This window comes from Ictalurus punctatus, chromosome 14, assembly GCF_001660625.3.
Source record: "Ictalurus punctatus breed USDA103 chromosome 14, Coco_2.0, whole genome shotgun sequence".
Taxonomy (NCBI): Eukaryota; Metazoa; Chordata; class Actinopteri; order Siluriformes; family Ictaluridae; genus Ictalurus; species Ictalurus punctatus.
In genome coordinates this window covers 57,384-70,188 of record NC_030429.2, presented here as the reverse complement: position 1 = coordinate 70,188, position 12,805 = coordinate 57,384, and the positions used below count along the sequence as shown (strand labels likewise).

At 45.2% G+C, this 12,805-nt stretch overlaps 2 non-coding genes across 2 annotated transcripts; both read right to left on the bottom strand.

The window, feature by feature from the left end:
- Window positions 1–1,942: 1,942 nt before the first annotated feature.
- On the bottom strand, window positions 1,943–2,014 carry trnad-guc (transfer RNA aspartic acid (anticodon GUC)). The gene has a single exon. It is a non-coding gene; the product is annotated as a tRNA-Asp (tRNA).
- A 4,479-nt stretch (window positions 2,015–6,493) lies between these two features.
- On the bottom strand, window positions 6,494–6,565 carry trnad-guc (transfer RNA aspartic acid (anticodon GUC)). The gene has a single exon. It is a non-coding gene; the product is annotated as a tRNA-Asp (tRNA).
- Window positions 6,566–12,805: the final 6,240 nt, after the last annotated feature.

Genomic DNA, 12,805 nt, shown 5'->3' with positions numbered 1-12,805 from the left:
ACAGCCCGTCAATAAGCCTTGGAGTCGCTGTTAAGCCTTGTCTCATGCTCAATCGCTGTCACGGCTCGGAAACAAGGTTGGCACATTGAAACGATCGAAACAGAAACCATCACAACATGAATGAACCAAGCAAATGCTCTTAAGTCTTGCCTCATAAGTCATTACGTGAAGCATCAGAGCATAAACCATCACAACATGAATGAACCAAGCGAATGCTCTTAAGTCTTGCCTCATAAGTCATTACATAAACCATCACAACATAAATGAACCAAGCAATGCTCTTAAGACTTGGCTCATAAGTCATTACATAAACCATCACAACATAAACCATCACAACATAAATGAACCAAGCAAATGCTCTTCAGTCATGACTCATGCTCCCTTCCTCTGATGGCCAAGAGATAATGGCACTGGACTTGAACTACACCGGGGTTTAACCTGTGCAACTTGAAGCCTGTTATGAAACTGTGTCGAAATGCAGAGGGAACTCTATTCAGATGAGCAAGAAAGCACATTGGCATTCATCGAACACGCTTGCGCAATGCAAGGGCGTAATGCAAAACAGGTTCAGAACACGCGCGAACAGCCCGTAAATAAGCCTTGGAGTCCCTGTTAAGCCTTGTCTCATGCTCAATCGCTGTCACGGCTCGGAAACAAGGTTGGCACATTGAAACGATCAAAACAGAAACCATCACAACATGAATGAACCAAGCAAATGCTCTTAAGTCTTGCCTCATAAGTCATTACATGAAGCATCAGAGCATAAACCATCACAACATAAATGAACCAAGCGAATGCTCTTAAGTCTTGGCTCATAAGTCATTACATAAACCATCACAACATAAACCATCACAACATAAATGAACCAAGCAATGATCTTGAGTCTTGGCTCATGAGTCATTACATAAACCATCACAACATAAACCATCAGAACATAACTGAACCAAGGAAATGCTCTTACGTCTTGGATCACGCTGCCTTACTCTGATGGCCAAGAGAAAATGACACTGGACTTGGAATGCACTGGGGTCTCCCCTACGCAACTCGATGCCTGCTCAACGCATGTCAACTGTCTGTGTCAACTAACTCGTGGGCACTATCTTCCCGACTGCAGAGAGGAAAGGACACTGGACTTGAACTACACCGGGGTTTCACCTGTGCAACTTGAAGCCTGTTATGAAACTGCGTCGTAATGCAGAGGGAACTCTATTCAGATGAGCAAGAAAGCACATTGGCATTCATCGAACACGCTTGCGCAAAACAAATTTTCTATCCTGGAAAATGCTTTGACGTAAAGTACGTCGTCCGAATGTGTTCATGTAAACTAGTAAAGGCTCTATTCACTTGAGTGAAATAAATGTACTGATGAGGGCGTCCACGTGCGGAAACCTGAGAATATAAACGAGACTGCAAAGTTGTGGCTGAAGAAGGGTCTAACACGGACAAACACGTCCGTCCACTCCGGTAGAAAGCCTAGTGTTTCCTTAAATCACGTTAAGGCCTCGTACTCTAAATCCAACGGGGTTTTCTCGTGCAGGTATGAACCCTGCTTGTAGCGTTGTCGGCTGTAGGTGTCAAGTCACTGGTGCTCAATCTCCTGCTGTTTATTTAAAGCAAGTGGCACATACAGACTGTTTAATTGGCAACACGTTAAATCAACCTGCAAGGGCTGCTTTGTTCATGGCACAGTGTCCCAAAACTTATAACGACGTGCAGCCTGTGGTGAAGAATGTATTGTTCTCCCCTGTGGAATACAGCCACATGCAGCGGGAGAGCTGTCTCTTAGCGGAGTGATCTAATCTGGTGTGGTAATAGCATAAAAATGTGAAAAAGTAGAGTATATGTGTCGCATGGAAACTATGGCTGACGGCATACAGAATCGCAGTCGGCTGAGCAAACAAGCCCGGTGGCATTCATACAGTGGGGCGTAAGGCAAAAGAGACTCCCCGTCGGGGAATCGAACCCCAGTCTTCCGCGTGACAGGCGGAGATACTGTCCACTATACTAACGAGGAAAGCATGGCGGAGGGTGAGAAGGCGAATGACACTTTGGAAGGTTGACAACACGCCCGAACAGCCCGTCAATAAGCCTTGGAGTCGCTGTTAAGCCTTGTCTCATGCTCAATCGCTGTCACGGCTCAGAAACAAGGTTGGCACATTGAAACGATCGAAACAGAAACCATCACAACATGAATGAACCAAGCAAATGCTCTTAAGTCTTGCCTCATAAGTCATTACGTGAAGCATCAGAGCATAAATGAACCAAGCAATGCTCTTAAGACTTGGCTCATAAGTCATTACATAAACCATCACAACATAAATGAACCAAGCAAATGCTCTTCAGTCATGACTCATGCTCCCTTCCTCTGATGGCCAAGAGATAATGACACTGGACTTGAACTACACCGGGGTTTAACCTGTGCAACTTGAAGCCTGTTATGAAACTGTGTCGAAATGCAGAGGGAACTCTATTCAGATGAGCAAGAAAGCACATTGGCATTCATCGAACACGCTTGCGCAATGCAAGGGCGTAATGCTAAACAGGTTCAGAACACGCGCGAACAGCCCGTAAATAAGCCTTGGAGTCCCTGTTAAGCCTTGTCTCATGCTCAATCGCTGTCACGGCTCGGAAACAAGGTTGGCACATTGAAACGATCAAAACAGAAACCATCACAACATGAATGAACCAAGCAAATGCTCTTAAGTCTTGCCTCATAAGTCATTACGTGAAGCATCAGAGCATAAACCATCACAACATAAATGAACCAAGCGAATGCTCTTAAGTCTTGCCTCATAAGTCATTACATAAACCATCACAACATAAATGAACCAAGCAATGCTCTTAAGACTTGGCTCATAAGTCATTACATAAACCATCACAACATAAACCATCACAACATAAATGAACCAAGCAAATGCTCTTCAGTCATGACTCATGCTCCCTTCCTCTGATGGCCAAGAGATAATGACACTGGACTTGAACTACACCGGGGTTTAACCTGTGCAACTTGAAGCCTGTTATGAAACTGTGTCGAAATGCAGAGGGAACTCTATTCAGATGAGCAAGAAAGCACATTGGCATTCATCGAACACGCTTGCAATGCAAGGGCGTAATGCAAAACAGGTTCAGAACACGCGCGAACAGCCCGTAAATAAGCCTTGGAGTCCCTGTTAAGCCTTGTCTCATGCTCAATCGCTGTCACGGCTCGGAAACAAGGTTGGCACATTGAAACGATCGAAACAGAAACCATCACAACATAAATGAACCAAGCAAATGCTCTTAAGTCTTGGCTCATAAGTCATTACATAAACCATCACAACATAAACCATCACAACATAAATGAACCAAGCAATGCTCTTGAGTCTTGGCTCATGAGTCATTACATAAACCATCACAACATAAACCATGAGAACATAACTGAACCAAGGAAATGCTCTTACGTCTTGGATCACGCTGCCTTTCTCTGATGGCCAAGAGAAAATGACACTGGACTTGGAATGCACTGGGGTCTCCCCTACGCAACTCGATGCCTGCTCAACGCATGTCAACTGTCTGTGTCAACTAACTCGTGGGCACTATCTTCCCGACTGCAGAGAGGAAAGGACACTGGACTTGAACTACACCGGGGTTTCACCTGTGCAACTTGAAGCCTGTTATGAAACTGCGTCGTAATGCAGAGGGAACTCTTTTCAGATGAGCAAGAAAGCACATTGGCATTCATCGAACACGCTTGCGCAAAACAAATTTTCTATCCTGGAAAATGCTTTGACGTAAAGTACGTCGTCCGAATGTGTTCATGTAAACTAGTAAAGGCTCTATTCACTTGAGTGAAATAAATGTACTGATGAGGGCGTCCACGTGCGGAAACCTGAGAATATAAACGAGACTGCAAAGTTGTGGCTGAAGAAGGGTCTAACACGGACAAACACGTCCGTCCGCTCCGGTAGAAAGCCTAGTGTTTCCTGAAATCACGTTAAGGCCTCGTACTCTAAATCCAACGGGGTTTTCTCGTGCAGGTATGAACCCTGCTTGTAGCGTTGTCGGCTGTAGGTGTCAAGTCACTGGTGCTCAATCTCCTGCTGTTTATTTAAAGCAAGTGGCACATACAGACTGTTTAATTGGCAACACGTTAAATCCACTTGCAAGGCCTGCTTTGTTCATGGCACAGTGTCCCAAAACTTATAACGACGTGCAGCCTGTGGTGAAGAATGTATTGTTCTCCCCTGTGGAATACAGCCACATGCAGCGGGAGAGCTGTCTCTTAGCGGAGTGATCTAATCTGGTGTGGTAATAGCATAAAAATGTGAAAAAGTAGAGTATATGTGTCGCATGGAAACTGTGGCTGACGGCATACAGAATCGCAGTCGGCTGAGCAAACAAGCCCCGTGGCATTCATACAGTGGGGCGTAAGGCAAAAGAGACTCCCCGTCGGGGAATCGAACCCCGGTCTTCCGCGTGACAGGCGGAGATCCCGTCCACTATACTAACGAGGAAAGCTTGGTGGAGGGTGAGAAGGTGAATGACACTTTGGAAGGTTGACAACACGCCCGAACAGCCCGTCAATAAGCCTTGGAGTCGCTGTTAAGCCTTGTCTCATGCTCAATCGCTGTCACGGCTCGGAAACAAGGTTGGCACATTGAAACGATCGAAACAGAAACCATCACAACATGAATGAACCAAGCAAATGCTCTTAAGTCTTGCCTCATAAGTCATTACGTGAAGCATCAGAGCATAAACCATCACAACATGAATGAACCAAGCGAATGCTCTTAAGTCTTGCCTCATAAGTCATTACATAAACCATCACAACATAAATGAACCAAGCAATGCTCTTAAGACTTGGCTCATAAGTCATTACATAAACCATCACAACATAAACCATCACAACATAAATGAACCAAGCAAATGCTCTTCAGTCATGACTCATGCTCCCTTCCTCTGATGGCCAAGAGATAATGGCACTGGACTTGAACTACACCGGGGTTTAACCTGTGCAACTTGAAGCCTGTTATGAAACTGTGTCGAAATGCAGAGGGAACTCTATTCAGATGAGCAAGAAAGCACATTGGCATTCATCGAACACGCTTGCGCAATGCAAGGGCGTAATGCAAAACAGGTTCAGAACACGCGCGAACAGCCCGTAAATAAGCCTTGGAGTCCCTGTTAAGCCTTGTCTCATGCTCAATCGCTGTCACGGCTCGGAAACAAGGTTGGCACATTGAAACGATCAAAACAGAAACCATCACAACATGAATGAACCAAGCAAATGCTCTTAAGTCTTGCCTCATAAGTCATTACATGAAGCATCAGAGCATAAACCATCACAACATAAATGAACCAAGCGAATGCTCTTAAGTCTTGGCTCATAAGTCATTACATAAACCATCACAACATAAACCATCACAACATAAATGAACCAAGCAATGATCTTGAGTCTTGGCTCATGAGTCATTACATAAACCATCACAACATAAACCATCAGAACATAACTGAACCAAGGAAATGCTCTTACGTCTTGGATCACGCTGCCTTACTCTGATGGCCAAGAGAAAATGACACTGGACTTGGAATGCACTGGGGTCTCCCCTACGCAACTCGATGCCTGCTCAACGCATGTCAACTGTCTGTGTCAACTAACTCGTGGGCACTATCTTCCCGACTGCAGAGAGGAAAGGACACTGGACTTGAACTACACCGGGGTTTCACCTGTGCAACTTGAAGCCTGTTATGAAACTGCGTCGTAATGCAGAGGGAACTCTATTCAGATGAGCAAGAAAGCACATTGGCATTCATCGAACACGCTTGCGCAAAACAAATTTTCTATCCTGGAAAATGCTTTGACGTAAAGTACGTCGTCCGAATGTGTTCATGTAAACTAGTAAAGGCTCTATTCACTTGAGTGAAATAAATGTACTGATGAGGGCGTCCACGTGCGGAAACCTGAGAATATAAACGAGACTGCAAAGTTGTGGCTGAAGAAGGGTCTAACACGGACAAACACGTCCGTCCACTCCGGTAGAAAGCCTAGTGTTTCCTTAAATCACGTTAAGGCCTCGTACTCTAAATCCAACGGGGTTTTCTCGTGCAGGTATGAACCCTGCTTGTAGCGTTGTCGGCTGTAGGTGTCAAGTCACTGGTGCTCAATCTCCTGCTGTTTATTTAAAGCAAGTGGCACATACAGACTGTTTAATTGGCAACACGTTAAATCAACCTGCAAGGGCTGCTTTGTTCATGGCACAGTGTCCCAAAACTTATAACGACGTGCAGCCTGTGGTGAAGAATGTATTGTTCTCCCCTGTGGAATACAGCCACATGCAGCGGGAGAGCTGTCTCTTAGCGGAGTGATCTAATCTGGTGTGGTAATAGCATAAAAATGTGAAAAAGTAGAGTATATGTGTCGCATGGAAACTATGGCTGACGGCATACAGAATCGCAGTCGGCTGAGCAAACAAGCCCGGTGGCATTCATACAGTGGGGCGTAAGGCAAAAGAGACTCCCCGTCGGGGAATCGAACCCCGGTCTTCCGCATGACAGGCGGAGATACTGTCCACTATACTAACGAGGAAAGCATGGCGGAGGGTGAGAAGGCGAATGACACTTTGGAAGGTTGACAACACGCCCGAACAGCCCGTCAATAAGCCTTGGAGTCGCTGTTAAGCCTTGTCTCATGCTCAATCGCTGTCACGGCTCAGAAACAAGGTTGGCACATTGAAACGATCGAAACAGAAACCATCACAACATGAATGAACCAAGCAAATGCTCTTAAGTCTTGCCTCATAAGTCATTACGTGAAGCATCAGAGCATAAATGAACCAAGCAATGCTCTTAAGACTTGGCTCATAAGTCATTACATAAACCATCACAACATAAATGAACCAAGCAAATGCTCTTCAGTCATGACTCATGCTCCCTTCCTCTGATGGCCAAGAGATAATGACACTGGACTTGAACTACACCGGGGTTTAACCTGTGCAACTTGAAGCCTGTTATGAAACTGTGTCGAAATGCAGAGGGAACTCTATTCAGATGAGCAAGAAAGCACATTGGCATTCATCGAACACGCTTGCGCAATGCAAGGGCGTAATGCTAAACAGGTTCAGAACACGCGCGAACAGCCCGTAAATAAGCCTTGGAGTCCCTGTTAAGCCTTGTCTCATGCTCAATCGCTGTCACGGCTCGGAAACAAGGTTGGCACATTGAAACGATCAAAACAGAAACCATCACAACATGAATGAACCAAGCAAATGCTCTTAAGTCTTGCCTCATAAGTCATTACGTGAAGCATCAGAGCATAAACCATCACAACATAAATGAACCAAGCGAATGCTCTTAAGTCTTGCCTCATAAGTCATTACATAAACCATCACAACATAAATGAACCAAGCAATGCTCTTAAGACTTGGCTCATAAGTCATTACATAAACCATCACAACATAAACCATCACAACATAAATGAACCAAGCAAATGCTCTTCAGTCATGACTCATGCTCCCTTCCTCTGATGGCCAAGAGATAATGACACTGGACTTGAACTACACCGGGGTTTAACCTGTGCAACTTGAAGCCTGTTATGAAACTGTGTCGAAATGCAGAGGGAACTCTATTCAGATGAGCAAGAAAGCACATTGGCATTCATCGAACACGCTTGCAATGCAAGGGCGTAATGCAAAACAGGTTCAGAACACGCGCGAACAGCCCGTAAATAAGCCTTGGAGTCCCTGTTAAGCCTTGTCTCATGCTCAATCGCTGTCACGGCTCGGAAACAAGGTTGGCACATTGAAACGATCGAAACAGAAACCATCACAACATAAATGAACCAAGCAAATGCTCTTAAGTCTTGGCTCATAAGTCATTACATAAACCATCACAACATAAACCATCACAACATAAATGAACCAAGCAATGCTCTTGAGTCTTGGCTCATGAGTCATTACATAAACCATCACAACATAAACCATCAGAACATAACTGAACCAAGGAAATGCTCTTACGTCTTGGATCACGCTGCCTTTCTCTGATGGCCAAGAGAAAATGACACTGGACTTGGAATGCACTGGGGTCTCCCCTACGCAACTCGATGCCTGCTCAACGCATGTCAACTGTCTGTGTCAACTAACTCGTGGGCACTATCTTCCCGACTGCAGAGAGGAAAGGACACTGGACTTGAACTACACCGGGGTTTCACCTGTGCAACTTGAAGCCTGTTATGAAACTGCGTCGTAATGCAGAGGGAACTCTATTCAGATGAGCAAGAAAGCACATTGGCATTCATCGAACACGCTTGCGCAAAACAAATTTTCTATCCTGGAAAATGCTTTGACGTAAAGTACGTCGTCCGAATGTGTTCATGTAAACTAGTAAAGGCTCTATTCACTTGAGTGAAATAAATGTACTGATGAGGGCGTCCACGTGCGGAAACCTGAGAATATAAACGAGACTGCAAAGTTGTGGCTGAAGAAGGGTCTAACACGGACAAACACGTCCGTCCGCTCCGGTAGAAAGCCTAGTGTTTCCTGAAATCACGTTAAGGCCTCGTACTCTAAATCCAACGGGGTTTTCTCGTGCAGGTATGAACCCTGCTTGTAGCGTTGTCGGCTGTAGGTGTCAAGTCACTGGTGCTCAATCTCCTGCTGTTTATTTAAAGCAAGTGGCACATACAGACTGTTTAATTGGCAACACGTTAAATCCACTTGCAAGGCCTGCTTTGTTCATGGCACAGTGTCCCAAAACTTATAACGACGTGCAGCCTGTGGTGAAGAATGTATTGTTCTCCCCTGTGGAATACAGCCACATGCAGCGGGAGAGCTGTCTCTTAGCGGAGTGATCTAATCTGGTGTGGTAATAGCATAAAAATGTGAAAAAGTAGAGTATATGTGTCGCATGGAAACTGTGGCTGACGGCATACAGAATCGCAGTCGGCTGAGCAAACAAGCCCCGTGGCATTCATACAGTGGGGCGTAAGGCAAAAGAGACTCCCCGTCGGGGAATCGAACCCCGGTCTTCCGCGTGACAGGCGGAGATCCCGTCCACTATACTAACGAGGAAAGCATGGCGGAGGGTGAGAAGGTGAATGACACTTTGGAAGGTTGACAACACGCCCGAACAGCCCGTCAATAAGCCTTGGAGTCGCTGTTAAGCCTTGTCTCATGCTCAATCGCTGTCACGGCTCGGAAACAAGGTTGGCACATTGAAACGATCGAAACAGAAACCATCACAACATGAATGAACCAAGCAAATGCTCTTAAGTCTTGCCTCATAAGTCATTACGTGAAGCATCAGAGCATAAACCATCACAACATGAATGAACCAAGCGAATGCTCTTAAGTCTTGCCTCATAAGTCATTACATAAACCATCACAACATAAATGAACCAAGCAATGCTCTTAAGACTTGGCTCATAAGTCATTACATAAACCATCACAACATAAACCATCACAACATAAATGAACCAAGCAAATGCTCTTCAGTCATGACTCATGCTCCCTTCCTCTGATGGCCAAGAGATAATGGCACTGGACTTGAACTACACCGGGGTTTAACCTGTGCAACTTGAAGCCTGTTATGAAACTGTGTCGAAATGCAGAGGGAACTCTATTCAGATGAGCAAGAAAGCACATTGGCATTCATCGAACACGCTTGCGCAAAACAAATTTTCTATCCTGGAAAATGCTTTGACATAAAGTACGTCGTCCAAATGTGTTCATGTAAACTAGTAAAGGCTCTATTCACTTGAGTGAAATAAATGTACTGATGAGGGCGTCCACGTGCGGAAACCTGAGAATATAAACGAGACTGCAAAGTTGTGGCTGAAGAAGGGTCTAACACGGACAAACACGTCCGTCCGCTCCGGTAGAAAGCCTAGTGTTTCCTTAAATCACGTTAAGGCCTCGTACTCTAAATCCAACGTGGTTTTCTCGTGCAGTTATGAACCCTGCTTGTAGCGTTGTCGGCTGTAGGTGTCAAGTCACTGGTGCTCAATCTCCTGCTGTTTATTTAAAGCAAGTGGCACATACAGACTGTTTAATTGGCAACACGTTAAATCAACCTGCAAGGGCTGCTTTGTTCATGGCACAGTGTCCCAAAACTTATAACGACGTGCAGCCTGTGGTGAAGAATGTATTGTTCTCCCCTGTGGAATACAGCCACATGCAGCGGGAGAGCTGTCTCTTAGCGGAGTGATCTAATCTGGTGTGGTAATAGCATAAAAATGTGAAAAAGTAGAGTATATGTGTCGCATGGAAACTATGGCTGACGGCATACAGAATCGCAGTCGGCTGAGCAAACAAGCCCCGTGGCATTCATACAGTGGGGCGTAAGGCAAAAGAGACTCCCTGTCGGGGAATCGAACCCCGGTCTTCCGCGTTACAGGCGGAGATCCCGTCCACTATACTAACGAGGAAAGCATGGCGGAGGGTGAGAAGGTGAATGACACTTTGGAAGGTTGACAACACGCCCGAACAGCCCGTCAATAAGCCTTGGAGTCGCTGTTAAGCCTTGTCTCATGCTCAATCGCTGTCACGGCTCGGAAACAAGGTTGGCACATTGAAACGATCGAAACAGAAACCATCACAACATGAATGAACCAAGCAAATGCTCTTAAGTCTTGCCTCATAAGTCATTACGTGAAGCATCAGAGCATAAACCATCACAACATGAATGAACCAAGCGAATGCTCTTAAGTCTTGCCTCATAAGTCATTACATAAACCATCACAACATAAATGAACCAAGCAATGCTCTTAAGACTTGGCTCATAAGTCATTACATAAACCATCACAACATAAACCATCACAACATAAATGAACCAAGCAAATGCTCTTCAGTCATGACTCATGCTCCCTTCCTCTGATGGCCAAGAGATAATGGCACTGGACTTGAACTACACCGGGGTTTAACCTGTGCAACTTGAAGCCTGTTATGAAACTGTGTCGAAATGCAGAGGGAACTCTATTCAGATGAGCAAGAAAGCACATTGGCATTCATCGAACACGCTTGCGCAAAACAAATTTTCTATCCTGGAAAATGCTTTGACGTAAAGTACGTCGTCCAAATGTGTTCATGTAAACTAGTAAAGGCTCTATTCACTTGAGTGAAATAAATGTACTGATGAGGGCGTCCACGTGCGGAAACCTGAGAATATAAACGAGACTGCAAAGTTGTGGCTGAAGAAGGGTCTAACACGGACAAACACGTCCGTCCGCTCCGGTAGAAAGCCTAGTGTTTCCTTAAATCACGTTAAGGCCTCGTACTCTAAATCCAACGTGGTTTTCTCGTGCAGGTATGAACCCTGCTTGTAGCGTTGTCGGCTGTAGGTGTCAAGTCACTGGTGCTCAATCTCCTGCTGTTTATTTAAAGCAAGTGGCACATACAGACTGTTTAATTGGCAACACGTTAAATCAACCTGCAAGGGCTGCTTTGTTCATGGCACAGTGTCCCAAAACTTATAACGACGTGCAGCCTGTGGTGAAGAATGTATTGTTCTCCCCTGTGGAATACAGCCACATGCAGCGGGAGAGCTGTCTCTTAGCGGAGTGATCTAATCTGGTGTGGTAATAGCATAAAAATGTGAAAAAGTAGAGTATATGTGTCGCATGGAAACTATGGCTGACGGCATACAGAATCGCAGTCGGCTGAGCAAACAAGCCCCGTGGCATTCATACAGTGGGGCGTAAGGCAAAAGAGACTCCCTGTCGGGGAATCGAACCCCGGTCTTCCGCGTTACAGGCGGAGATCCCGTCCACTATACTAACGAGGAAAGCATGGCGGAGGGTGAGAAGGTGAATGACACTTTGGAAGGTTGACAACACGCCCGAACAGCCCGTCAATAAGCCTTGGAGTCGCTGTTAAGCCTTGTCTCATGCTCAATCGCTGTCACGGCTCGGAAACAAGGTTGGCACATTGAAACGATCGAAACAGAAACCATCACAACATGAATGAACCAAGCAAATGCTCTTAAGTCTTGCCTCATAAGTCATTACGTGAAGCATCAGAGCATAAACCATCACAACATGAATGAACCAAGCGAATGCTCTTAAGTCTTGCCTCATAAGTCATTACATAAACCATCACAACATAAATGAACCAAGCAATGCTCTTAAGACTTGGCTCATAAGTCATTACATAAACCATCACAACATAAACCATCACAACATAAATGAACCAAGCAAATGCTCTTCAGTCATGACTCATGCTCCCTTCCTCTGATGGCCAAGAGATAATGGCACTGGACTTGAACTACACCGGGGTTTAACCTGTGCAACTTGAAGCCTGTTATGAAACTGTGTCGAAATGCAGAGGGAACTCTATTCAGATGAGCAAGAAAGCACATTGGCATTCATCGAACACGCTTGCGCAATGCAAGGGCGTAATGCAAAACAGGTTCAGAACACGCGCGAACAGCCCGTAAATAAGCCTTGGAGTCCCTGTTAAGCCTTGTCTCATGCTCAATCGCTGTCACGGCTCGGAAACAAGGTTGGCACATTGAAACGATCAAAACAGAAACCATCACAACATGAATGAACCAAGCAAATGCTCTTAAGTCTTGCCTCATAAGTCATTACATGAAGCATCAGAGCATAAACCATCACAACATAAATGAACCAAGCGAATGCTCTTAAGTCTTGGCTCATAAGTCATTACATAAACCATCACAACATAAACCATCACAACATAAATGAACCAAGCAATGCTCTTGAGTCTTGGCTCATGAGTCATTACATAAACCATCACAACATAAACCATCAGAACATAACTGAACCAAGGAAATGCTCTTACGTCTTGGATCACGCTGCCTTACTCTGATGGCC